This window comes from Phyllobates terribilis, unplaced genomic scaffold, assembly GCF_046119375.1.
Source record: "Phyllobates terribilis strain yellow unplaced genomic scaffold, ASM4611937v1 Scaffold_8__6_contigs__length_399053987, whole genome shotgun sequence".
Classification (NCBI taxonomy): domain Eukaryota; kingdom Metazoa; phylum Chordata; class Amphibia; order Anura; family Dendrobatidae; genus Phyllobates; species Phyllobates terribilis.
This window is the reverse complement of record NW_027362768.1, coordinates 367,082,320-367,108,189: the sequence shown is the minus strand read 5'-3', so window position 1 is coordinate 367,108,189 and position 25,870 is coordinate 367,082,320. Positions and strand designations below refer to the sequence as shown.

General features: G+C 47.6%; 1 protein-coding gene and 1 long non-coding RNA gene across 8 annotated transcripts in view; one reads left to right on the top strand and one right to left on the bottom strand.

The window, feature by feature from the left end:
* Positions 1–25,870, bottom strand: part of LOC141157496 (G-protein coupled receptor 22-like) — a 207,592-nt gene that overhangs the window by 36,981 nt on the left and 144,741 nt on the right. The window lies entirely within an intron of this gene.
* Positions 1–25,870, top strand: part of LOC141157497 (uncharacterized) — a 270,846-nt gene that overhangs the window by 102,917 nt on the left and 142,059 nt on the right. For 3 of the 4 annotated variants that reach the window (XR_012247799.1, XR_012247798.1, XR_012247802.1), the window contains one exon: positions 5,068–5,150. The exons of the other annotated variant lie outside the window; for it this stretch is intronic. This is a non-coding gene — a long non-coding RNA (uncharacterized lncRNA). The remainder of the gene's footprint in view (positions 1–5,067; positions 5,151–25,870) is intronic. 4 annotated transcript variants of the gene reach the window in all.

Here is a 25,870-nt window from a genome sequence, read left to right as displayed (position 1 = left end):
AGCTTCTCTCACCAGCAGCAATGAGTCCTCTATCGTCCGACCCTTCACACCACACGTCTGGTTGGCGATGATCAGCTCACCCGCCACCTCACTCAGCCGATAATACAAGATCTTGGCCAGGATTTTATAGTCAGTGTTTAGCAAAGACAGTGGACGCCAGTTCTTTACATCTTTTAGATTTCCCTTCTTTGCTAAGAGAACCAGAACAGATCTATACTGGGACTGTAGGAGCTTCCCTGCAGAGAGGCAATCATTATAGACCTGCACCAGGTCCGGAGCCAACAAGTCCCTGAACTCTTTGTAAAACTCGCTGGTCAGGCCGTCCAGTCCTGGGCTCTTGTTGGCCTTTAAGGAGTCAATGCTCCTCTTCACCTCATCCTCAGTTATGGGATCGGCCATACTATCTGCCTGCACCAGGTCTAACGTTGGTAGGGACACCCCCTTCAGATAAGCTTTAATGTCATCCTTATTAATATGAGCCCCTTTATACAGATCTCTATAATAATCCCCAATGATCCTGTGGACTTTCTCCGGCTCTGACTGCTCCACCCCATTCTCATCTAACAAGCCAGTGATCAGCTTCTTACTAACCCTGTTCTTACAGGCAATAAAGGGATCTGGGTTATGGACGCCCCAACTATCAAACTGTCCCTCCGCCTTGAGAGACTTGAGGCGATCGTACTGCAGCTCCCTCATCCGCTGCTTTATATGGCTGACGCTCCGTCCGTCCACCTCCTCACCACCATTCATCCTGCTGTATAGCCGGCTGAGGTGCAGTCTCAGGGCTGTGTATCTCATATAATCCATATTACTACGTCTCCTGGCTGCTCGTATAATAAACTGCTTGATGTCACTCTTCATGATCTCCCACCACTCAGCTGTGTCATCACACATACACTGGGTGGTCCTACGTTCATTATAGAATGTGGTGAAGGCCTCTCTGAACCGAGGATCTTGGACCACGGAGCTGTTCACCTTCCAGTACCCCTTTCCACAGACCACGGCTTGGGCCAGATCCAGCGTCACACTCACCATACAATGGTCCGAATACTCCAGGGGGCTGATCCTGTACTGAGAGCATCTCACCTCCCTCTTTATATACACCCGGTCTATCCTACTGGCATTACCACCCTTATGGTAAGTGTACGTCTTACTGGTATGATGAGACCCATAGGGGTCTACTAGGTGGGCCTGCTGGACTATATTATTAAGGAACGTCTCATCATATCTTAGTTGCTTATGACTGCTGGATCTGTCCACATTACAGGACACATTATTAAAGTCCCCACACAATATAAATACTTTAGATGTAAAGCAATATGGTTTCATGTGGTCAAATAGTTCCCTCCGCTCTTTCCTGGTCTGCGGAGCATAAATGTTTATCGCTCTATAATGGATGGAGTCCAATGTAAAGTCCAGCATCAGACAGCGACCCGGACAGATCTCCAGGACTCTGTCCACCTGGACATTCATGGTATTAAAGAGGACCCCCACACCGTCATTTCTCTCCAGGCCGAAGGACCAGTATGACGGCCCAAGTCTCCAGTCTCTCTTGGCTGCATACACATGAGCATTGCTCTTCAAATACGTCTCCTGCAAGAAGAAGACGTCAGATCTCTCGTCAGACAGACGCTGGTAAATCGCCTGCCGCCGGCTCGCAGTCCTCACACTGTTCACATTAATGGAGTTTATTCTCAGCCGCATCCTGATCACTTAGACTTTTTGGTCTTCTTCCTCCTTCCACTGCTGTCACCTGTAGTGCCCCATCTCTTTGTGGACACGGGAGGGTCAGGATCCCCCTCATCAGAGACGTTTTCGAGGACGCATGAAGGACTTTGCTCCATTTGTGACTCTTCATCTTGGTCTTCTCCCAGCACATTGTAACGTCCAGGACTTATCGCCAGCACTGGAGGCTCAGAGGTTTTCTGTACTGTTGTGACTTTTCTGGTGGGATCCACAGATGCATTTTTTCCCTTCCTCATCCACACTGGACAGTGCAGGCGGACTAACTGCTTCCACAGATGTACTGGGCTGATGTTTGGATGGTTTGGTGGCAGGCTTTCTGGACACCTTAGGCCTCTCTTTAACAACTGGCGTTTTAGGCCCTACTTTAGTGGCTGATCGAAGCTTAGGTCTTATTATATTGGCTGATGGCGGTTTAGGTCTTTCTTTAGTGGCTGGTGGGCCTTTAGGTGGTTCTTCAGTGGCTGGTGGTCCTAGTAGTGCAGCATCCGTTAGTACCTCAGACTCTGGAGCAGGTTCACTGATACTGTGACTTCTGTCCTCATCCATACCAGCTTCTGGGACATCAGAACCTCTGGTGACATCTTCCTGAATAACTTCTGAGGAGGTCTGGCCATTATATTTATTATGTTCTGCATGCCGGCAATCCCGGAACGTATGCCCTGGTTCTGAGCACAGATTACAGATGACGGGTCCTGTGCATTTGTCCTTTGTATGACCTGACTGTCCACATAATGAGCATGTGATACGAGAGCAGTTTATGGCGAGATGCCGGCCCCCACATCTATGGCACAGACGTGGCTGACCAGGGTAGTAGCAGATCCCCCTCTCTGAGCCCAGGTAGAAGGAGTGCGGCAGATGTCTGGTCACACCGCTCTCTTGTATCAGCTGGATTTTCACTGTATATCCTCCATTCCATATCTGCTCCTCATCATAGATCTTGTCAGGATGACTTCTCACTATGCACTGCCGGTTCAGCCAGTGCTGCAGATCCGCCACCGCCACCACCTCAGACTGGAACAGGACAGTGGCCGTTATCTCCTGCGGCTTAGACAGCTGGATACAATGGAGGTGATCCCAGATCTCATCTTCTCTGGTGTCATTATAGATGTTCCAGAACAAATCCAGATCGCACTGGAGCTTAAAGCTGATGTCATAGATCCTGCTGGATGGGATATGGATCAGAGCGTAGACCTCAGACGCATTGAACTTCATGAAGTCTTTTAGGAGAACTTTCCCAATGTAAATTCTGGATGGGATGTTCTCCTCTGGTCCTGTGTATTTTATCCTGACTGCGTTTCTCCTCTGAGGCGGGGGGTTCACTGGTCTGGTGACATTAGAGAACAGTCTCCTGAACTGATGGTCAGCAGATGGGTCAGTGCCGGAGCTTTCACCAGCCGCAGATGGGTCAGTGCCGGAGCTTTCACCAGCCGCAGGTGGATCAGTGCTGGAGATCTCCACCGCTGCTGGAGGATTAGTGCTGGAGATCTCCCTAGCTCCATGATTACTGACACCTGACTGTGCTGCAACAACACCCAGATCTACTACTGATGGTTGCACAGTATTGTCTCTATTCACTGACATGGAGGGTTGAGAGTCCATTACCACTGCAGTGTGGTCTCCATCCGCTGACATACATGACATAGAGTCCATCACCACTGATTGCTGCACAGTATTGTCTCCATTCACTGACATGGAGGGTTCAGAGTCCATTATAATATTTGTATTATCTGTTGCAGACAGACATTCACTAGCACCAGTGAGCGGGGTCTCACTCACAGCGCTGAGGGGGGTCTCACTCACAGTATCAGTACAGGGTGCACTTTCTTTCTCACTCTCAGCAGCTGAGCTCACTTCATTGCTGCATAGAGAGGTCACTGCAGTTAACCCCTCGTTTGCTGGCACACTTTCCTCTGCAGCACTTTCTGGTGTCTCGGACCCCTCACATTGTGCCCCTGATATCAGTGCTGCACTTCTCACTGGGCTTCCTTGCTCCACAATGCTGTACACAGTTTTATATTTAATGTCCTTATTCCCAATAAAGCGTTTTCTGCTCACAGTCTGCGCTCTGGATTCTTTTTCTTTCTCTTTAGCCCAAGTCTCCTTTCTGGACACAGAGTTTAAACCTTTCTCCAGTTTTTCTTTCCTGATCAGCAGCTCTCGGCTGCAATCATCCAGACACTCGCACTTCATCAGCTTTACCTTAGGATCAGTCTCTTTCTTAATTTCTTCTTTTAGTTTGCTGATATGCAATTCCAGCTTAAATATACTCTGCCTTGTAACTTTAGGATTTAATCCTCCAACATAACAAGCAGGTTTAGAAGAGTCACCAGCCACCATCTCCAGCTTTCCATTACCATCAGGTGCATGCTGCAGGCCAGACTCCAGACCAGGGGCTTTCCCTGGATCATCAGCCCAGCTCCCCTCCCCTCCACCTGGGTCAGAAGCCTCCGCCATGCTGAGAGCTCTCAAGCACACGTCTATCCTCTCCTATGGACAAGAATATAACTACTATAATACTGCCCCTATCTACAAGAATATAGCTACTATAATACTGCCCCTATCTACAAGAATATAACTACTATAATACTGCCCCTATCTACAAGAATATAACTACTATAATACTGCCCCCTGTGTACAAGGATATAACTACTATAATACTGCCCCCTATGTACAAGAATATAACTACTATAATACTGCCCCCTATGTACAAGAATATAACTACTATAATACTGCCCCCTATGTACAAGAATATAACTACTATAATACTGCCCCCTATGTACAAGAATATAACTACTATAATACTGCCCCCTATGTACAAGAATATAACTACTATAATACTGCCCCCTATGTACAATAATATAACTACTATAATACTGCCCCTGTGTGCAAGAATATAACTACTATAATACTGCTCCCTATGTACAAGAATATAACTACTATAATACTGCCCCCTATGTACAAGAATATAACTACTATAATACTGCCCCTATCTACAAGAATATAACTACTATAATACTGCCCCAATCTACAAGAATATAACTACTATAATACTGCCCCCTATGTACAAGAATATAGCTACTATAATACTGCCCCTATATACAAGAATATAGCTACTATAATACTGCTCCTAGGTACAGCTCCCATTAACCCCTAGTCCGTCATTGGGGATGTGCTTTTTATCAGCAGATGCCCCCTGAGCACAGCAGGAAAGCTTTACTATTACATAAGGCTTTATGTGCAGCATAGGGCTGTGTATCAAACTGTAAAATATGAACGCTGCAGGCAAGAGTAACATTCTCTGTCTTTGGATGATTTCCATAGAAAGAAAAAGAAAGAAAAAGAATGTAAGTGCTTACAGAAAGAGGACATCGGGGAGCAGCAATGCTCTTCACATCCATTGCAAGGTAAGGAGAGCATTCCGCTCATACACTAAAAGGCAATTTATAAGCGCATCATACAGAAGAGTGGACTAGTAGATGTCTGTATATTGAAAGCTTGTCCTAAGCACCTGAGCCCCAGAATGGTGCCACCTAGTGGTGAAAAATGTTTGTAAATCAATCTGTTTCTTACTCCAAGGACACAGCTACTCAGGACATTGAGGACAGGGTGATTCATTTATTTTAATAACTGCGCAAAAAACTAAAAATCACGTGTTTTATTAAGCCATAATTATTAATTTTTCAGACAACAGAGCTGTATGATGACTCACGATGGGTACACCTTGTTGCGGTGTGATGGTTTTTATGCTTTTTTTTTTTTAAATCAAAATAGCGTTAACTAAATACCCTATGTTATTTACGTGAGCTATTACTATTTAACTGCTGTAGGGTATATGCTCATTTTTGTTTTTTTTTCTTGAGTTTTGTCTGTGAAATGTGAACACGCTCGTATACTTTGCATGTATGCCAGCTTATAGTCTGGCTCATTTATTTGTTTTTTTTTGTAGCAAGGTGGGCTTTTTATTGGTGCCTTTGTGGGGTACATAGAACCTTACTTTTTATTCCTTTGTTTGGGAGCAAAGGTGAGTAACAGCAGGTATTCTTGCATGTTACATAGCTTGTCTTCTTGACGTCTTTTACCTTGCAGGACAAATAATTAGCTGGCTTTATAGAATGATTTTTTTATAGTTGTGGAGATGTCAATCATGCAGACTTTTTATGTAATGAAGCACTTTGTACAGAAAACTGAAGATTTTTTTTTCTTTTTTTCTTTACTTTATTTTTCTATACTTTGAAAAAGATAGTTTAAATGAAGATTATATAATTTTCAAGTCTCAATCAGGGACGTGACCATGTGATTGGTGGTATGACAGATCGCAATATTGTGCATTGCCGCATGCTACATCTATCAATAAGAAGCTGATGAGGCCAGGCCATAAAGATAAAAAAGTAAAAAAACAAAACCTTCAAGCCTTTATTAGGCCCCCCCAGTTCTATTAAAACATAACCTTCAAGCCTTTATTAGGCCCCCCCTCTTCTATCAAACCTATAGGCACCTCATGATTTTAACACCGCAGTGCTTGTGTGGTGGCACAAGGGTTGCCCACCTGCTCAGATGCCATAGGCACTTTAAGGATTGATAGTTATCCCCTATTCCTAGCCTTGGAGACCTCACCAGTCATTGCTGACATTCCAGCTACAGTCAGGTGATCGGCTGCAGCCTCAGCAGTGACGTGCCACCCCTGCTGCCGATCATCAGCTCTGAGGTCACTGATTGGCTTTATCTTTTGCTGTTTAATGCATCTCCTACTTTTTGGACATTTCTTAAAAAAAATTATTGGACAAATCTTTTAATAGCTAAAACTAGGAAATTGCTTTTCATAACATATATATATATAATAAACCTACGTGGATTGACTGCTGTCCTATGGGACCGCTCTTCAGGTGTCACATTTACCTCCGTGCTTTATATTCCGTGTCTCACATCTCACCGTCCTTGTCACTCAGACAAATGAATACTATTTATAGTCCTGCACCAGTAACTGCAGGAGACATGTGTCACTCCAACATGACAAGGTAATAGTTATAACTCTCCTGATCCTTCTCAACCCAATCCATATTTATTGCTAGACAGCAGCAATATACCACCTGATAATCTACACGAGGGATAGGAATATCCATAGTCCTATGGAAGGCAGTGTGAGAATTTGCTATGGCAAAACATTAATCTTTTCTGTACATTATTTTTCTTTTCTCAACGACTGCTTGTGGCAACGAGGAGTCTAACCTACATGTATCATAATAGACAAGGTCGTCTTTAACTACATAATACTGCCCCCTATGTACAAGACTATAACTACTATAATACTGCCCCCTATGTACAAGAATATAACTACTATAATACTGCCCCTATGTACAAGAATATAACTACTATAATACTGCCCCCTATGTGCAAGAATATAACTACTATAATACTGCCCCCTATGTACAAGAATATAACTACTATAATACTGCTCATATGTACAAGAATATAACTACTATAATACTGCCCCCTATGCACAAGAATATAACTACTATAATACTGCTCATATGTACAAGAATATAACTACTATAATACTGCCCCTATGTACAAGACTATAACTACTATAATGCTGCCCCCTATGTACAAGAATATAACTACTATAATACTGCCCCTATGTACAAGAATATAACTACTATAATACTGCTCCTATGTACAAGAATATAACTACTATAATACTGCCCCCTATGTACAAGAATATAACTACTATAATACTGCTCATATGTACAAGAATATAACTACTATAATACTGCCCCCTATGCACAAGAATATAACTACTATAATACTGCCCCCTATGTACAAGAATATAACTACTATAATACTGCTCCTATGTACAAGAATATAACTACTATAATACTGCTCCTATGTACAAGAATATAACTACTATAATACTGCCCCCTATGTACAAGAATATAACTACTATAATACTGCCCCCTATGCACAAGAATATAACTACTATAATACTGCCCCCTATGTACAATAATATAGCTACTATAATACTGCTCCTATGTACAAGAATATAACCACTATAATACTGCCCCCTATGTACAAGAATATAACTACTATAATACTGCCCCCTATGTACAAGAATAAAACTACTCTAATACTGCCCCCTATGTACAATAATATAACTACTATAATACTGTCCACTATGTACAAGAATATAACTACTATAATACTGCCCCCTATGTACAAGAATAAAACTACTCTAATACTGCCCCCTATGTACAATAATATAACTACTATAATACTGTCCACTATGTACAAGAATATAACTACTATAATACTGCCCTCTATGTAACAGCATTAGTGATGAGCGAGCATACTCGCAAGTACTCGGTACTCGCCCGATCATCTTAGTACTCGAGATGTTCAGCGCTCGCCGAGTACTTGCGAGATGCTCAGGCGGGTGCTCGGGTCTCCTCCCTGCATGTTTGGTGCTCTTTAGAGCGCCAATCAACATGCAGGGATTGCCTGCCACTCATTGTAATGTCGCAGCCATGTTGGTTGTGGCATTACAGTGATTGGCTGGCCGCACAGCGTCATCGGGTCTATATCAGACCTGGTGCCGCCATGCTCGTCACAGTCACTCCGGAATCAGACAGTGTAGGGAGAGGTGCTGCTGAGCTAGGGAGAGATTTGCTTGTGTATTAGGTAGTGTAGGGAGAAAACAAGCACATTACACATATCCATCTCAACAAACAGTCCTTCTGAGGACTAATCCGTCTGCAGAGATATCAGACAGGCAGTGTATATAGCAGACTGCAGTGCATATAGCACAAGAGGCTCCATTCCAGTTCTGCCTTCTGCTGCTGTTAGATATTTCTAGAAATAGGCCCAGGTCTCAGGGGTCAAGAATAATTTTTTTGGGATCTTAATCATTATTTGCTTAAAAAGCAATCCAGAGAACACCGTTTTTCTGCGCCATTTGCTTGTTGGCACTGCAGAATACAGCCAGGTCCTTTCCATATTACAGCGCTAAAAATCCAGCTATTTAAAACTGTGGTTTGTCCGTTACATGGATCACATATACTTGCGCTGAAAATACTGCCATTTTTGGCCTCCATTCAAATTTTTTTTCACTGTGTCAGCAAAGTTTTTGACACCGGTTTGCTATTCAAAATAGTTACCTACACGCCAGGTATTTAAAACTCTGTTTTCTCCATCACACGGATCACATATACGTTTTCAGAAAATACTGCCATTTCTGACCTCCATTAAAAATTTGTTGCATTGTGTCAGTGAAGCAATTGACACCAGTTTGCTGTTAAAAATAGTTACCTACAGGCCAGGTATTTAAAACTGTGGTTTCTCCATCACACGGATTACATACAACTTCACTCCAAATTCAGTCATTTGTAGTGAGCGTGGAAGATATTGTCCTCCATTTAAAATGGGCAAGGCGTGTGGCAGGGGATGGGGAACTGTACGTGATGGTGATGGTGCATGCAGAGGCTGAGGCCAAGGCCGTGGGCAAGCTGAAATTGTGCCACAAAAAACACCCACATCTTCTCACCCAACCTTCCTGTCCCAATTCCTAGGGGACCGCAGCACACCACTATTAAACCCAGAGCAGTGTCAAAAGGTTGTTGGCTGGATAGAGGATAATGCTTCCAGTCACTTAGTCACCACCACCACCACCCTGTCTTCCACACGTTCAAGTCTCAGTAGCCGTGAGTCTGGACCACATATTCCTCACCCTGATCCTCCTTCTTCCCACCATGCCGAGTACCCAGAGACAACTGATCCCACACTTGGACACTCTGAAGAGCTGTTCACTTTTCCATTTATAGATTCGGGCCTCTCGCCCGGTTCACTTGAAGCATCGCATAGCGATGCCCAAATATTTGAGCAGCAACGGTCACACGAAGGCAACGGTGGGAAAGTGTCATAAGAGGTGGACGATGATGAGACACAATTGCCAGAAAGTCAGGAGGAGGACCAGGGTGCGGAAGTGGAAGACGAGGCGGTGGATGATATAGTAACTGACCCAACCTGGCCCGAGGACATGCAGAGCGAGGACAGCAGCACACAGGGGGAGGGAGGCAGAGCGCCCCAACAGGCAGGAAGAAGCAGTGTGGTGGCCACAGACAGAAGGCAGGCAACTGTTCCCCGTAACACCAACACGAAGCAAGTTGCCAGAACAACTGTTAGGTCTTCCGGAGTTTGGTTGTTTTTTAAAGACTCTGCCGTTAACCCCAAAAAGGCCATTTGCACCACCTGCCAGGCCAGCATTAGCAGGAGTGGCAAAACTAGCAGCCTGACAACCACCAGCATGATCAGGCACATGGCAGCAAAGCACCCGACTTTGTGGGCCGAACCCCAGGGTCCAGGAACAGTGTCTGAGGGTGGCACCATTGCTTCTTCCGCTGTTTGCATGCAAGCCAATCCCCTGTCCATGGTGCATGCGAAGATGCCTCCTGCCCTGCACCTGTCGTTGCACACTCTCAAGTAGCAGCATCAGGTAGCATGTCCACGTCCTTGTCCCAGTGCAGCGTTCAGTTGTCCATACCCCAGTCCTTGGAACGCAAGCGCAAATATGCAGCCAACGCCCCACAGGCCACACTACTAAATTCTCACAATTCACGACTGCTTGCGCTCGAAATGTTGCCTTTTAGGCTCGTGGCGAGGGAAGCATTCCGCAACCTGATGGCGGCGGCCGTCCCTCGGTACTCTGTCCCCAGCCGCCACTATTTCTCCCGGTGTGCCGTTCCCGCATTATACAAGCACGTGTCTTAAAACATTAGCCGTGCCCTCAACAACGCAGTTAGCGGGAAAGTCCACCTAACCGCGACACGTGGACAAGTGCTTGTGGGCAGGGATGGTACATCTCGCTGACGGCACACTGGGTTAACATAGTGGAAGCCGGGACCCAGTCGGACCTTGGGACGGAACACGTCCCCACGACGCCAAGGATTGTGGGCCCTAGGTCAATCAGGGTTGCCCCCATGGTCTACAGCTCCTGCACCTCATCCTCCTCAGCATCCTCCCCCTCTTCAGCCTCCATCTCCGAAATGACCACATCAGTCACAAGCTGGAAGCACTGCAGCACTGCCTCGGCCAAGCGGCAACAGGCTGTGCTGAAGCGAATATGCTTAGGTGACAAACCACACAATGCTGAAGAGTTGTGGACAGCTCTGAAAGAGCAGGCAGAGATGTGGCTCACACCGCTGAACCTACAGCCAGGCATGGCCGTGTGTGACAATGGCCGGAACCTGGTGGCAGCTCTGAGGTGAGGCGAGCTCGCACACGTACCATGCCTGGCCCATGTGCTTAACCTTGTGGTTCAGCGGTTTCTCAAATCCTACCCGGAGCTGCCGGATCTGCTTGTTAAAGTACGCCGCCTGTGTGCCCATTTTAGAAAGTCAGCTACAGCTTCCGCCGCCCTTGCAATGTTTCAGCAGCGTTTGCAGCTTCGGGCGCACAGACTGGTGTGTGATGTCCCCACGCGTTGGAACTCTACACTGCAGATGTTGGGAAGGATTTGTGAGCAGAAGAGGGCAGTTGTTGAGTACCAGCATCAACAAGGCCATCGGTATTCAGTTCAGACTCCACACATAAGACCTCAGGAGTGGACATGGATGTCAGACATATGTACCATCCTCCAAAACTTTGAGGACTCCACCTAGATGGTGAGCGGCGATGACGCCATAATTATCCCACTTCTCTGTCTTCTGAAATGCTCTCTGCTCACAATCAAAGAGGATGCATTGCAGGCGGAGCACGATGAGATGGAGCAAGGAACCATACAGGGTGATTACACACAGCCAAGCCTCATCTCATCCCAACGTGGATTGGGTGACAATGAGGAAGTGGAGAAGGAGGAGGAAGAACAGGAGCTAATTTCATGCGCTATAGACCGTATTACCTGCACAGCTGTCATACCGTCTGTTCAGCGTGGATGGCCAGCAGACAGAGGAGGAGAGCGTGGTCAGTCATCCTCTCGGTGAGGACACGGAATTCTTGCCTGTTAGCAGTCTGGCACGCATGGCTGAGTTTATGTTACGCTGCCTTTCCCATGACCCTCGCATTCTCAAAATTTTGTGTGACAGTCATTACTGGTTGGTGACACTTCTAGACCCACGCTACAACGAGAACTTTATATCTCTTATTCCCGAGGTGGACAGGTCTACAAAAATCGAGCTGTACCAGAAGGCCCTTGTTGCGGAACTATTAAAAAAAATTCCCATCTGAAAACGCTGTCGGCAGAGGTCAAAGTTCATTGGACAACCAAGGAGTACAGGCGAGAGAGACACAACTTCAATCCAGCAGAGGCAGGAGAACACTGTCAAAGTTCTGGGAGAATTTTCTCAGTCCCTCCCATTGCACAGGCCCTGAGGCGCGGGGTACTCTCACAAGGAGTGCAAAGTTTGGGAAGATGGTGAGGGAGTACCTTGCCGACCGTACCAACGTCCTCCGTGATTCCTCTGTGCCTTATAATTATTGGGTATCCAAGCTGGATACATGGAATGAACTGGCTTTCTATGCCTTGGAGGTCCTGGCCTGACCTGCCGCCAGCGTTTTATCAGAGCGGGTTTTTAGTGCCGCTGGTGGAATTATAACTGATAAGCGCATCCGCCTGTCAACTGAAAATGCTGACCGGCTGACTCTTATAAAAATGAACAAGGGCTGGATTGGGCCGGACTTCTCAACACCACCGAATGATAGCAGCGTAACAAACTCAAATCCAGTGTCTTTTTTTGGGAGGTGTATTCCCATGCACCACCTCACACCCACACATGGGTATACGCTTCCTGATTTTGGCTATTTGCTCTTGTCCTCCTCCTTCTCTTCATCCTCCACCACCATATCACCAGGGTGACCGTGGTCGTGATGCAACACCCACATAATTTTTTTAAAGGGTGTTTATGATGCCCGTAAAAAAAAGAATTATACAGTATGTTCATGTATAACCCCCCCAGGGGTAAATGTTTGTCAGCCCATACACTTAGTGCATGGCCATTACAAGTATAGGAGGCCCGCTCCTTTCTAATGGGAACATTTTTTTATGAGGCCCTCCTCCACGTCTCTTCCAAGGGGCAGTGGAGTGCCTCCCAATTTTTGGCGGCCCTTGCATTCACTGCATAGGCAAGCACAAAGGGAGACCCGCTTCCTAATAATGGGAACATTTTTTTTCAGGAGGCCCTCCTCTACTTCTCTTCCAAGGGGCATTGGAGTGCCTCCAAATTTTTGGCAACCCTTGTATTCACTGCATAGGCAAACACAATGGGAGACCCACTTCCTAATAATGGGAACATTGTTTTCTGGAGGCCCTCTGTCCTCCACGTCTCTTCCAAGGGGCATTGGAGTGCCTCCAAATTTTTCGCAACCCTTGCAGTCACTGCATAGGCAAACACAATGGGAGACCCACTTCCTAATAATGGGAACATTGTTTTCAGGAGGCCCTCCTCTAAGTCTCTTCAATTAGAGGGGTATTGGGGTGCATCCAAATTTTCAAAGTGGTATTGGGGTGCGTCCAAATTTTGGGCAGCCCTGCCACTCACTGCATACGCAATAACAGTATAGGAGACCCACTCTTCAGTAATGGGAACAATAAAACATAGCTGGCTGATGGCTCTCTAAGAAAAGTGAGGGCCGACTGCTGGTCCTTTAAGAATAGTAAAGGCCGCCTGATGGCCCTATAAAAATAGGCTTTGAGACTTTCAGAGTCCCTCCTTCATAAATGAAACACGATGTGCCTGATGATATCTCACACACCACATGGCCAGATAAGGTTGTAAAATGTTAAAATGACATTTCCTGGTGAATGCATTTGTCACGGTTGAAAGCAATGCAAAAGTGGTAAAACGCATCAAAAACGCTACGTGTGAACATAGCCCAAGGTGTGGACGAGCATTTTTGTTTTTGGTTATTTATTTTGCTTTATATACAAGTCATTACCCTGGAAAGGATGTTCCTTAACATATTTCCCAGGAAAATCCTTTTTGGTTTCGTTTTTGTATGTTTTATTGTGAGTCCGTAAAAGTGGCGTAATACTTCTGACAACGTTGTTGACAGAAGTGACCTGCGAGTCAGAAATGCTTCCACGGGTCTTCCCCATGCTGTCCCCATGTCATTTGAGCACTGTTTCCATCGATTTGGGCAACTTTTAGGCCCTCCGCAGACCACCGGGGAGAGCTGCCTGAAAAATGCTCGAGTTTCCCATAGACTTACATTGGGCTTGTTGCTCGGGTTGAGCACCGAGTATTCCAATGTGCTCGACCCGAGCAACGAGCACCCAAGCATTTTAGTGCTCGCTCATCACTAAACAGCATATAACTACTGTAATACTGGTCCTATGTACAAGAATATAACTACTATAATATTGCTCCTATGTACAATAATATAACTACTATAATACTGCCCCCTATGTACAAGAATATAACTACTATAATATTGCCTCCTAGGTATAAGAATATAACTACTATAATACTGGCCCCTATGTACAGGAATATAACTACTATAATACTGCCCCATGTATAAAAATATAACTACTATAATACTGCCCCTATGTACAAGAATATAACTAGTATAATACTGCCCCTATGTACAAGAATATAACTACTATAATACTGCCCCTATGTACAAGAATACAACTACTATAATATTGCCCCCTATGTACAAGAATACAACTACTATAATACTGCCCCTGTATGTACAAGAATACAACTACTATAATATTGCCCCTATGTACAAGAATACTACTATTATAATACTGCCTACTGCTCCCTACTTATAAGAATATAACTACTATAATACTGTTCCTATGTACAAGAATATAACTACTATAATACTGCCCCTGTATGTACGAGAATATAAATACTATAATACTGCCCCTATGTACAAGAATGCAATTACTATAATACTGTCCCTATGTACAAGAATACAACTACTATAACACTGCCCCTATGTACAAGAATACAACTACTATAATACTGCCCCTATGTACAAGAATACAACTACTATAATACTGTCCCTATGTACAAGAATACAACTACTATAATACTGTCCCTATGTACAAGAATACAACTACTATAATACTGCCCCTATGTACAAGAATACAACTTCTATAATACTGCCCCTATGTAGAAGAATACAACTTCTATAATACTGCCCCTATGTACAAGAATACAACTTCTATAATACTGCTCCTATGTACAAGAATATAACTACTATAATACTGCCCCTGTATGTACGAGAATATAAATACTATAATACTGCCCCTATGTACAAGAATGCAATTACTATAATACTGTCCCTATGTACAAGAATACAACTACTATAACACTGCCCCTATGTACAAGAATACAACTACTATAATACTGCCCCTATGTACAAGAATACAACTACTATAATACTGCCCCTATGTACAAGAATACAACTTCTATAATACTGCCCCTATGTAGAAGAATACAACTTCTATATACTGCCCCTATGTACAAGAATACAACTTCTATAATACTGCTCCTATGTACAAGAATACAACTACTATCATACTGCCCCTATGTACAAGAATATAACTACTATCATACTGCTCCTATGTACAAGAATATAACTACTATAATACTGCTCCTATGTACAAGAATATAACTACTATAATACTGCCCTCTATGTACAAGAATATAACTACTATAATACTGCTCCTATGTACAAGAATATAAATACTATAATACTGCTACTATGTACAAGAATATAAACTACTATAATACTGCCCCTATGTACAAGAATATAACTACTATAATACTGCCCCCTATGTATAAGAATATAACTACTATAATACTGCCCCTATGTACAAGAATACAACTACTATAATACTGCCCCCTATGTACAAGAATATAACTACTATCATACTGCTCCTATGTACAAGAATATAACTACTATAATACTGCTCCCTGTGCACAAGAATATAACTACCAGGGGTGGACATGCAGCTGGTATAACTGCACTGGGGCCCGGAGGTGGAGAGGGGCCCTTGCAGGCAGGCGCATACTACATATAGCAGCCGCCCACACAGCCGCTGTGGAGACACTCAGTCAACATTACAGGTGGAAGTGAAAGGGGCCCGGTGTCAAGCAGCACGGGGCCCCTCTCACTCCCACCCGTAATCATTGTGATACCCATTACCTAGAATCGGGGAGAGAGCAGTGCACAGAGTTCAGGTCGTCAAAAAGGGGGGATGTCATGCAGGGAGAGAGACGCTGGCCAATGAACGCTTTTCCCCACCAGACTGGTAAGAGCGCTCACTAGCTGCAGCCTCTGTCACCCTGCATGGCACGTCCCAATGGTTAGTGTTAGGGGGCAGGCCGCACAGCACACAGGGGACAATAGTGGAGGAAGAGCAGGAATTACAGCTCCTCTTCTGCTCCCTCCACTGTTCCTTCCAGCAGCAACTTCTCACAGAGAAGAGTTGGGGGAGGAGGCTCACTGCAGCATGGCTGCAGCAGGGGCTAATATCAGTCCTGTCTGATGTGTCCCCCTCCCCCACAGTGGTTTCTGTAGCCCTCTCCAGCTGATCTCTGCACTATGTGGCCAACCTACTACACAGCTCATCTGAATGCTTGATATAGAAGAGTTGTATTTGTGTATGTATATATGTGTGTTTATGTATGTGTGTGTTTGTGCTTGTATATGTTTTTGTGTGTGTATGTATGTGTGTGTGTGTATCTGTGTATGTATGGTATATGTATGTGTATGTATGGTGTGTGTGTATTTATGTGTATATGTGTGTGTGTATGTATGGTATACAGTTGTGCTCAAAAGTTTACATACCCCGGCAGAATTTTTCCTTTCTTGGCCTTGTTTCAGAGAATATGAACGATAACAAAAAACCTTTTTCTCCACTCATGGTTATTGGTTGGGTGAAGTCATTTATTGTCAAACTCCTGTGTTTTCTCTTTTTAAATTTTAGTATATGTGTGTATGTACGGTATATGTGTGTGTGGCACCCCAGGGGTCTGGTTTTCCACAGTAATGTAATGTTATGTCTGAGAGCAGGTGGGAGGTCCTTTGGTCAGGGATCCTGTGCATGCCACACCTCCTGCCCAGTCTTGGGAGGGGAAGAACTTCCCCTGTATAAACCCGGGGCTGAGGCAGGGTGAGTCAGACAAGGAGAGTGGAGACAAGAAGCAGCATAGGAAACAGCAGAGTTACAAGGAGTCAGGGGCTGGCAGCTGCAGAGCTCGCCCTGACTAAGAAGATTCTTTACCGGACCCGGAGTCCGAGGCTGTGGGGACTAACTCCTACCCAGCAGCAGAATCCGTCAGGCAGGGGATTTCAGGTCCTCTGGCCCAGAAGCCCGAAGGCACGGTCACACGCGTGGGACCAGCACCGCCATCGTGGAGCGGAAGCCATTAGAAGGCCCCGAGTCACCGGCCATACGGGTGAGCACCACACGGTACACTCAGGGACGTGGGCTACTTACATCAGCTTCTAGCAAGGTAGCCAGAAGAGTACAGTCAGTTGGGGAGGCCTACAACTACGCCTGGCCAGGGGAGATCCCATCTGCTCAAAGACTGACCAGGCCCCGTTTGCTAGCAAGTACTCCGGGAGGGTCTGTCGTTGTTACCAGTAAAGACCCTGAACTACACCGTACCGTCTCTGAGTGGTTCCTGCTACCCCCATCATCCACGTCGGCTGCCCTGAGGCCATACCCCTCCCGTTGGGGGTTATACTATCACGCTGCACAATCCTACCACCGGCCTCAGCGGTCTGCCCTGCAGCAGCAGCTTCCTGGCTGCACTCAACGGGTGGCGTAGTCATCAACTATTTACTACTAATAGACTGCCGTCTAGTTTGACTCCCTGGGCACGGACCGGGTCACCGCCACGAGACTACAACCCTCCACTGATCCGGCTCCGGGTAGGCTCCCGCGTGCGCAACGCAGCGCGACACAGGCCCAGGGGCGCGTCAACTTTGGCGTAGTCGGCAGGATTTCGTGCCCGCAACCACCGGGTACTGCGTGCCTGAAAAGCAAAGACTGTTCAAACTTACCAGTGGTGAAGGTTTCCCGCCATCCGGCGCCATCTTCTACCTTCTTCCCGCCATCCGCGAAGTTTTCCCGCCATCTTCGACCTTCTTCCCGCCATCCGTGGAGTTTTCCCGCCATTGGACGCCATCTTGAGGACGCCGCGCGGGAAGAAGAGGGGCGTGGACTCCGAAAGCGCGCGAGAACTGAAGCCCCGCCTCACGTCCGGACGTTGCGTAAGGTCCTGGAAGGAGCCCAGCAGACGCCGACGTCACAGGAGCGCGACGGAAGGTCCTCAACCCTGACGATCCACTGCGGAGCCGCGGCCTACGGAAGAGGATCATCGCAAGGTAGGCCACGGTCCACTAGGGGGGAGGAAGATGTCGGATACGGAAGAGAGCTTCGCTGCCTCAACCCCCGCCAGCGCCACCGCTGCTGCAGTTATGCCCTTCACCATGCCCTATATCCCGGGAGCAGCTTGGCTACCCCAGTACTCAGGGGAGTCACATACCCTGCATGACTTTAGAGAAAAGCTGGATAGCCTCTTCCAGGTGTACCCCCTCACAGAAGAGCAAAAAGTGAGCATCCTGGTGGCCCAACTAACTGGGGCAGCCAAAAGGGAAGTAAAATCCTGGCCACCTGGGAGGAAGACTGTCGCAGGGATACTAACCCGGCTGAAGGACACCTTTGATACCCGCACCTCAGCCGAGATTAAGCTTAGATTCTACGGGTGCAAGCAGCGAGCGCATGAGAGTATAAGGGACTATGCACTAAACCTACAAGAGGCCCTGAGGGCCATTAAGCAGACCGACCCTGATGGGGTGGGAAACGAGGACAGGCTGTTGACTGAACAATTTATAGAGGGTTTATATTGCAATGCCCACCGAACCCAGTTGCGGGCAATGGCCTTACAGGATCCCCATCTGGACTTTGCACAGTTCAAGGACAGAGCCATCCGGGTGCTCCGAGAACCGGCACCAGGTGGCGTTGTGACCCACAGACGCCCCACTACCACTTACTACCAGGAGGCGGCGCCCTTGTCAGCAGGGCCTGTGGGAGCTGATGCGCAGGCTCTGGACAATGACCCGGCTCCAGACCTACACCATCAGGTCCAAGAGCTAGCTAAGAGCGTTGCTGCGTTAACCCGAACTGTGCAGTCTTTACAGGTTTCCACCCCAGGGAAGATCCAGCTGGCATCCGGACCGGAGGACATCCCGTGGCGTCGACCAAGGAGGACCCCACCGGCCAGAGGAAGACCCAGTGACCGATACAGTGAGGACGGACGACCCATCTGCCGCCGCTGCAATCAACCCGGACATGTGGCAAGGTACTGTTCTTTAAACGGGCACAACCTGGGGTAGAGGGCCAACCCCCAGGAAAAAGATCACCAGGCCCATCGAACTGGCGCGACAGATATGTGGGAGGACGTCCAGTCTTGCCTGTGGTACTGGATGGCATTCCCATGAGTGCCCTACTGGACACCGGGTCACAGGTCACCACCATCCCGTACGTGCTCTTCAAGCAGTACTGGAATGACTCGGATATTACCCGCTACCCCGACGACGACTTGAGTATCATCGCCAGCAATGGTCAGCCCGTGCCACAGATCGGATTTAAAGAGGTGACCATCAAAATTGGTAGGGTCGAACTGGCCGCACAGGGACTGATCATTGTAGATATTGATAAACATGAGAGTCACCCAAAAATAACTCTAGGAACTAACGTAATTGAAAATTGTCTTGCAGAGGTGACTTTCCTTTTACAGCAGGTTGCCAAGAACGCCAGCTCCGGCGAGCAGCGGGTGCTCCAGAAAGAGATCCGGGCACTGATGCAACGGCAACAAGTGGAACTCTCCGGCGGTGAGATTGGTAGCGTAAGAATGTGTGACCCTTTTCCTATTGCCATGCCCCCAAAAAGTGAAATGATGATTTGGTGCCGGGCAGCTATTGGTCTGAGAGGTAGAGATTACCAGGCAATGGTAGAACCAGTTTACTCAGACAGTAGGCCCACCATTTTGACAGCACGGGGGGTGGTCAATGTACGCCATGGGAGGGTGCCCATTCGCATAATAAATATCGGGGAGAGGGAAGTGTACCTGCCCCGGTATGCCACGCTAGCCAAATTATATACCACTAATCAAAATTCTATACAATCTGTGGAACCCTTGCCTCCATCTCACCCGGAGGAAGGTAACGGCTCTAAGAAAGACATGGAGGACTGGTGTCAGCAACTACATTTGGGTACTGATTCCACTCCCTCACATCAGAAACAAGGAGTCTATCGGGTGGTTCAAGAGTATGAGAGAGTGTTTAGTAAACACCCGTTAGACTTCGGGCGAGTCAAGGGGGTAGAACACTGCATCCCCACGGGAGATCATCCTCCCATAAAAGAGAGGTATCGACCCGTACCCCCTGCACATTACCAACACGCCAAGGGGATGCTTAGAGACATGAAGGAGGCTGGGGTAATCCGGGATAGCTGTAGCCCCTGGGCAGCCCCACTAGTTTTAGTCAAAAAGAAAGACAACACCATGAGGATGTGTGTAGATTACCGGAAAATCAACCGTATCACACACAAGGATGCGTACCCCTTACCAAGGATAGAGGAGTCATTGGCTGCTTTAAGATCTGCTAACTTCTTCTCTACCTTGGATCTCACTAGCGGGTACTGGCAGGTTCCTGTAGCAGAGGCGGACCGGGAGAAGACCGCATTCACCACCCCGATGGGACTTAGCGAGTTCACCTGCATGCCGTTCGGACTCTGCAACGCCCCAGGAACCTTCCAACGATTAATGGAGTGCTGTCTGGGCCACAGAAACTTCGAGACGGTCCTGTTGTACCTGGACGATGTCATCGTATACTCCAAAACTTATGAGGACCACCTGAAACACCTGGCGGAGGTGTTCGAAGCTCTGGCGAGTTATGGCCTAAAGGTGAAACCCTCCAAGTGTCACCTCCTGAAACCAAAGGTGCAATACCTGGGACACGTGGTGAGCGCTGACGGAGTGGCTCCCGACCCCGATAAGATCACCGCAATTAAGGGATGGCCAAGCCCCTCCAGCGTAAAAGAAGTGCGGCAGTTCCTAGGGTTGGTAGGCTACTACCGAAGGTTTATTCCCGGTTTCACCAAAAAGGCAGCGCCTATGCAGGACCTCCTGATAGGCCAGTCCCGAAAGGCCAAGAACCAGAAGCCGCCCTTCAAATGGGAAGAGCTAGAAGAAGAGTCCTTCCGCCAGCTGAAGATGGCCCTCACGGGGGATGAAATCTTGGCGTACCCGGACTATAGCCAGCCCTTCATCCTCTACACCGACGCCAGTAACATCGGGCTAGGAGCCGTACTGTCCCAGATTCAGCAGGGGAGAGAACGAGTAATCTCCTATGCCAGCCGAAAACTGCGACCCACCGAAAGGAACCCCGAGAATTACAGCTCATTTAAGCTAGAGTTCCTGGCCGTGGTATGGGCAGTCACCGAGCGCTTTAGGCATTACCTCGCTTCTTCCCGGTTCACCATATACACGGATAACAACCCGTTGACACACCTGGACACGGCAAGACTCGGTGCCCTGGAGCAGAGGTGGATGGCCCGTCTGTCCAACTACGAGTTCACAATCAAATACCGGGCAGGACGCTCCAATACTAACGCGGATGCCCTGTCCAGGATGCCCAACCTGCCGGACGAAGGAGAAGATCCGGAGGGACTGGAAGAAGTTGAACTCCCTGCGTTCCACCGTCATGGGACTATCCAGTATTCCCACCGGGTAAGGGGTAAGCAGGCTGCTACGTTGAACCCCTTACCCCACTACAACTGGGCGGAAACGCAAGACAGCGACCCTGCCGTCCGACTGGTGAAGGAGATGCTGACTCGGCCGGAGGCTCGCCTTGAACCAGACGCTCCGGAGGAAGCCAAACAACTATGGGCGGAGAAGAGTCGACTATTCCTTTACAAGGGGAAGTTGTGCCGCAGAATGGTCAACTCCCGGACGCATGAACTACTCTGGCAAGTAGTGGTGCCACGAAGAGACGCAGCCATGGTGATGGAGGCATACCACGACGGAGCTGGACACTTCGGGTGGAAAAAGCTGGAGTTCCTGCTGCGCGAGCGGTTCCACTGGGTAGGCATGAGGGGAACCATCGAGAAGTGGTGCAGAGACTGTGGCCCGTGCAATCTGAGAAGGAAGGACCGGGCCAGCCAGAAGACTCCCCTGCAGTCCATCGTCACCCGGCAACCATTGGAACTGGTAGCCTTGGATCATGTAAAACTGACCCCAAGCAGAAGTGGCTACGTCTACGCGTTAACCATCGTGGATCATTACTCCCGGTTCTTGGTTGTCGTCCCCGTCAAGGACTTAACGGCTCAAACAGCAGCTAGAGCCTTCCAGCAGCACTTCTGCCGTCCACACGGGTACCCGGACCAAGTGCTGACGGACCAGGGACCTGCCTTTGAAGCGGAGGTCTTCCAGGAATTCTGCAATCTGTATGGCTGCCGGAAGATAAGGACGACACCCTACCATCCGCAAACTAATGGACTTTGTGAAAAAATGAACCAGGTGGTAATGGATCTTCTAAAAACATTGCCCCTGGAAGAACGCAGTCTGTGGCCTGAGAAGTTGCCCGATCTGGTGGACCTATACAATCACATCCCGGTAGGTTCCACCAACTGTACCCCGGCTTACCTAATGAGGGCGAGACCTGGTAAGTTACCTGTTGACCTGGAAATGGGAGTCCTGACACCTGAGGACACTTCACCAGAAACAGACTGGGACACAGAGAGGCAGCAGCAGTACCGGAGAGTACAAGAGAGCGTGGAGCGAAGTCTCTGTCAGGCTAGGGAAAGACAAGAGAAGACTTACAACCAGTATGCTCCCGCTGTTCCCCTGGTACCCGGAGAGCAGGTCTTGAAGAGGAAAAGACGGCTCCACAAGTTGGATGACCAGTGGGAGAAGGACCCGTACACCGTACTGCCCTCAAGCCACGAGAACCCGAAGGTCTGTACCATCAGTAAAGACGGAGGGGAAACCACAGCCATTGTATCCCGGGACCACCTGAAGAAGTGTCCCGAACAACTGAGGAACCCTGAAGAGGAACAAGAAGACCATCGACCCGTGGGAGAAAGGGAAGATATGGTTAGTACCGTGCTCGGGGACTTCCCTCGGTCTTGGACTCAAGTCAATGGTGCAGTTGTGGTACCCGTACTCACCTTCCTCCAACCATCATCCCAAGAACCTACGGAGCAACAGGTAGAGCTGGAAGAACAGCCGGTCCAGGAGGCAGAAGACTCCACACGAGTAGAACAGGAGAATCAACCCTCTGCTTATAGTGAGCCTGCCGTACCCCTAGTGAGACAAAGAGCCGGTAGACAGCTGCCCAGTTTACCCTTGACAGTTCCTACACCCTGTAGTTCAGGGCCAGACAGTCAGCTCCGTAGGTCCACTAGGGCCACTAGAGGCCAGTTACCCGCACGCTGGAGGATTTGAAGTGTATAAATTGTTTTATTTATGTTTATCTGTGTATTGTTGCTTGTGTATAATTTTGTGTTTCCAGTTGTTTTTAGGAAACCTTGGTGGATTTACCGGGAATCCTTGTATATAGTTGGAGCGTAACCCAGGATGGACTAGAGACTGTTAAGGACTCGGGGTAGGACAGACCCCTACCTGGTTACGTCTCCCTGTGTTGGTGAAATGGACACCTTTGCTTTTCTTCAAAGACTGCATCCTGTTGCGGACACGCCGTAACCATCTTATGTGTTTTTCTTATAGTATTGGTATTGTTATACTTTGTTATGTTTTTCTAAATGTGTTTAGTCCCGGAGTACTAAATTTCACTAGGGGGGAATGTGGCACCCCAGGGGTCTGGTTTTCCACAGTAATGTAATGTTATGTCTGAGAGCAGGTGGGAGGTCCTTTGGTCAGGGATCCTGTGCATGCCACACCTCCTGCCCAGTCTTGGGAGGGGAAGAACTTCCCCTGTATAAACCCGGGGCTGAGGCAGGGTGAGTCAGACAAGGAGAGTGGAGACAAGAAGCAGCATAGGAAACAGCAGAGTTACAAGGAGTCAGGGGCTGGCAGCTGCAGAGCTCGCCCTGACTAAGAAGATTCTTTACCGGACCCGGAGTCCGAGGCTGTGGGGACTAACTCCTACCCAGCAGCAGAATCCGTCAGGCAGGGGATTTCAGGTCCTCTGGCCCAGAAGCCCGAAGGCACGGTCACACGCGTGGGACCAGCACCGCCATCGTGGAGCGGAAGCCATTAGAAGGCCCCGAGTCACCGGCCATACGGGTGAGCACCACACGGTACACTCAGGGACGTGGGCTACTTACATCAGCTTCTAGCAAGGTAGCCAGAAGAGTACAGTCAGTTGGGGAGGCCTACAACTACGCCTGGCCAGGGGAGATCCCATCTGCTCAAAGACTGACCAGGCCCCGTTTGCTAGCAAGTACTCCGGGAGGGTCTGTCGTTGTTACCAGTAAAGACCCTGAACTACACCGTACCGTCTCTGAGTGGTTCCTGCTACCCCCATCATCCACGTCGGCTGCCCTGAGGCCATACCCCTCCCGTTGGGGGTTATACTATCACGCTGCACAATCCTACCACCGGCCTCAGCGGTCTGCCCTGCAGCAGCAGCTTCCTGGCTGCACTCAATGGGTGGCGTAGTCATCAACTATTTACTACTAATAGACTGCCGTCTAGTTTGACTCCCTGGGCACGGACCGGGTCACCGCCACGAGACTACAACCCTCCACTGATCCGGCTCCGGGTAGGCTCCCGCGTGCGCAACGCAGCGCGACACAGGCCCAGGGGCGCGTCATGTGTATGTACGGTATATGTGTGTATGTACAGTATATGTGTAAGTATGTGAATGTATGTACGGTATATGTGTGTATGTACAGTATGTGTATGTACGGTATGTGTGTATGTACAGTATATGTGTGTATGTACGGTATATGTGTACGTATGTGAATGTATGTACGGTATGTGTGTGTATGTACAGTATGTGTGTATGTACGGTATGTGTGTATGTACGGTATATGTGTACGTATGTGAATGTATGTACGGTATATGTGTGTACCGTAAAGGGCAGGGGAGGAGGGGAATATGGTAATTTAGCACAGAGGCAGCGATTTAGAGGAATAGTAAACAGATAGGAGGGGTTTGCTTGGTGTCTCCGGGACGCCAAGCCTCTGGAAAACAGACTTTATAAAACTAGATTTCTCTGCGATCATACCTCTGCTATGGGCCATACAGGTAAGTATAGATTTACTTTTCTATATGCTGTATGGCCATAGTAGAGGTCTGATATCACCCAGGGGGGTGACAGATTCCCTTTAAAGGGTTATTCACAAAATAATCAAGTTATCCCTGATCCTTCGGCTCATGGATAAGTTGCTGATCATGGGGAATTTGACCACTTGCCCCACTCATGGATTCTGAGAACACGGCTCTGCGGTCTGGTCCTGAATGGAGCAGAGTTGTGCCTGCTTGGCCTCTGCTCTATTCATTATCTATGAGCTGCTGAGCGCGGCGCTCGGCTATTTCCATCAGTTCCACAGACAATGAATAAAGTAGATACCAGATGATACAGATACCAGACATACACACGTGGTCAAAATTGTTGGTACCCCTCGTTTAATGAAAGAAAAACCCACAATGGTCACAGAAATAACTTGAATCTAACAAAAGTAATAATAAATTAAAAATCTATGAAAATGAACAAATGAAAGTCAGACATTGCTTTTCTGCTTCCACGGAATTTTTTTTAAAATTAAACTCATGAAATAGGCCTGGACAGAAATGATGGTACCCCTGAAAATAATGTGACAAAAGGGACATGTTAAATCAAGTTGTGTCCACTGATTAGCATCACAGGTGTCTACAATCTTGTAATCAGTCAGTGGGCCTGTATATAGGGCTACAGATACTCACTGTGCTGTTTGGTGACATGGTGTGTACCACACTCAACATGGACCAGAGGAAGCAAAGGAAAGAGTTGTCTCAGGAGATTAGAAAGAAAATTATAGACAAGCATGTTAAAGGTAAAGGTTATAAGACCATCTCCAAGCAGCTTGATGTTCCTGTGACTACAGTTGCACATATTATTCAGAAATCTAAGATCCATGGGACTGTAGCCAACCTCCCTGGACGTGGCC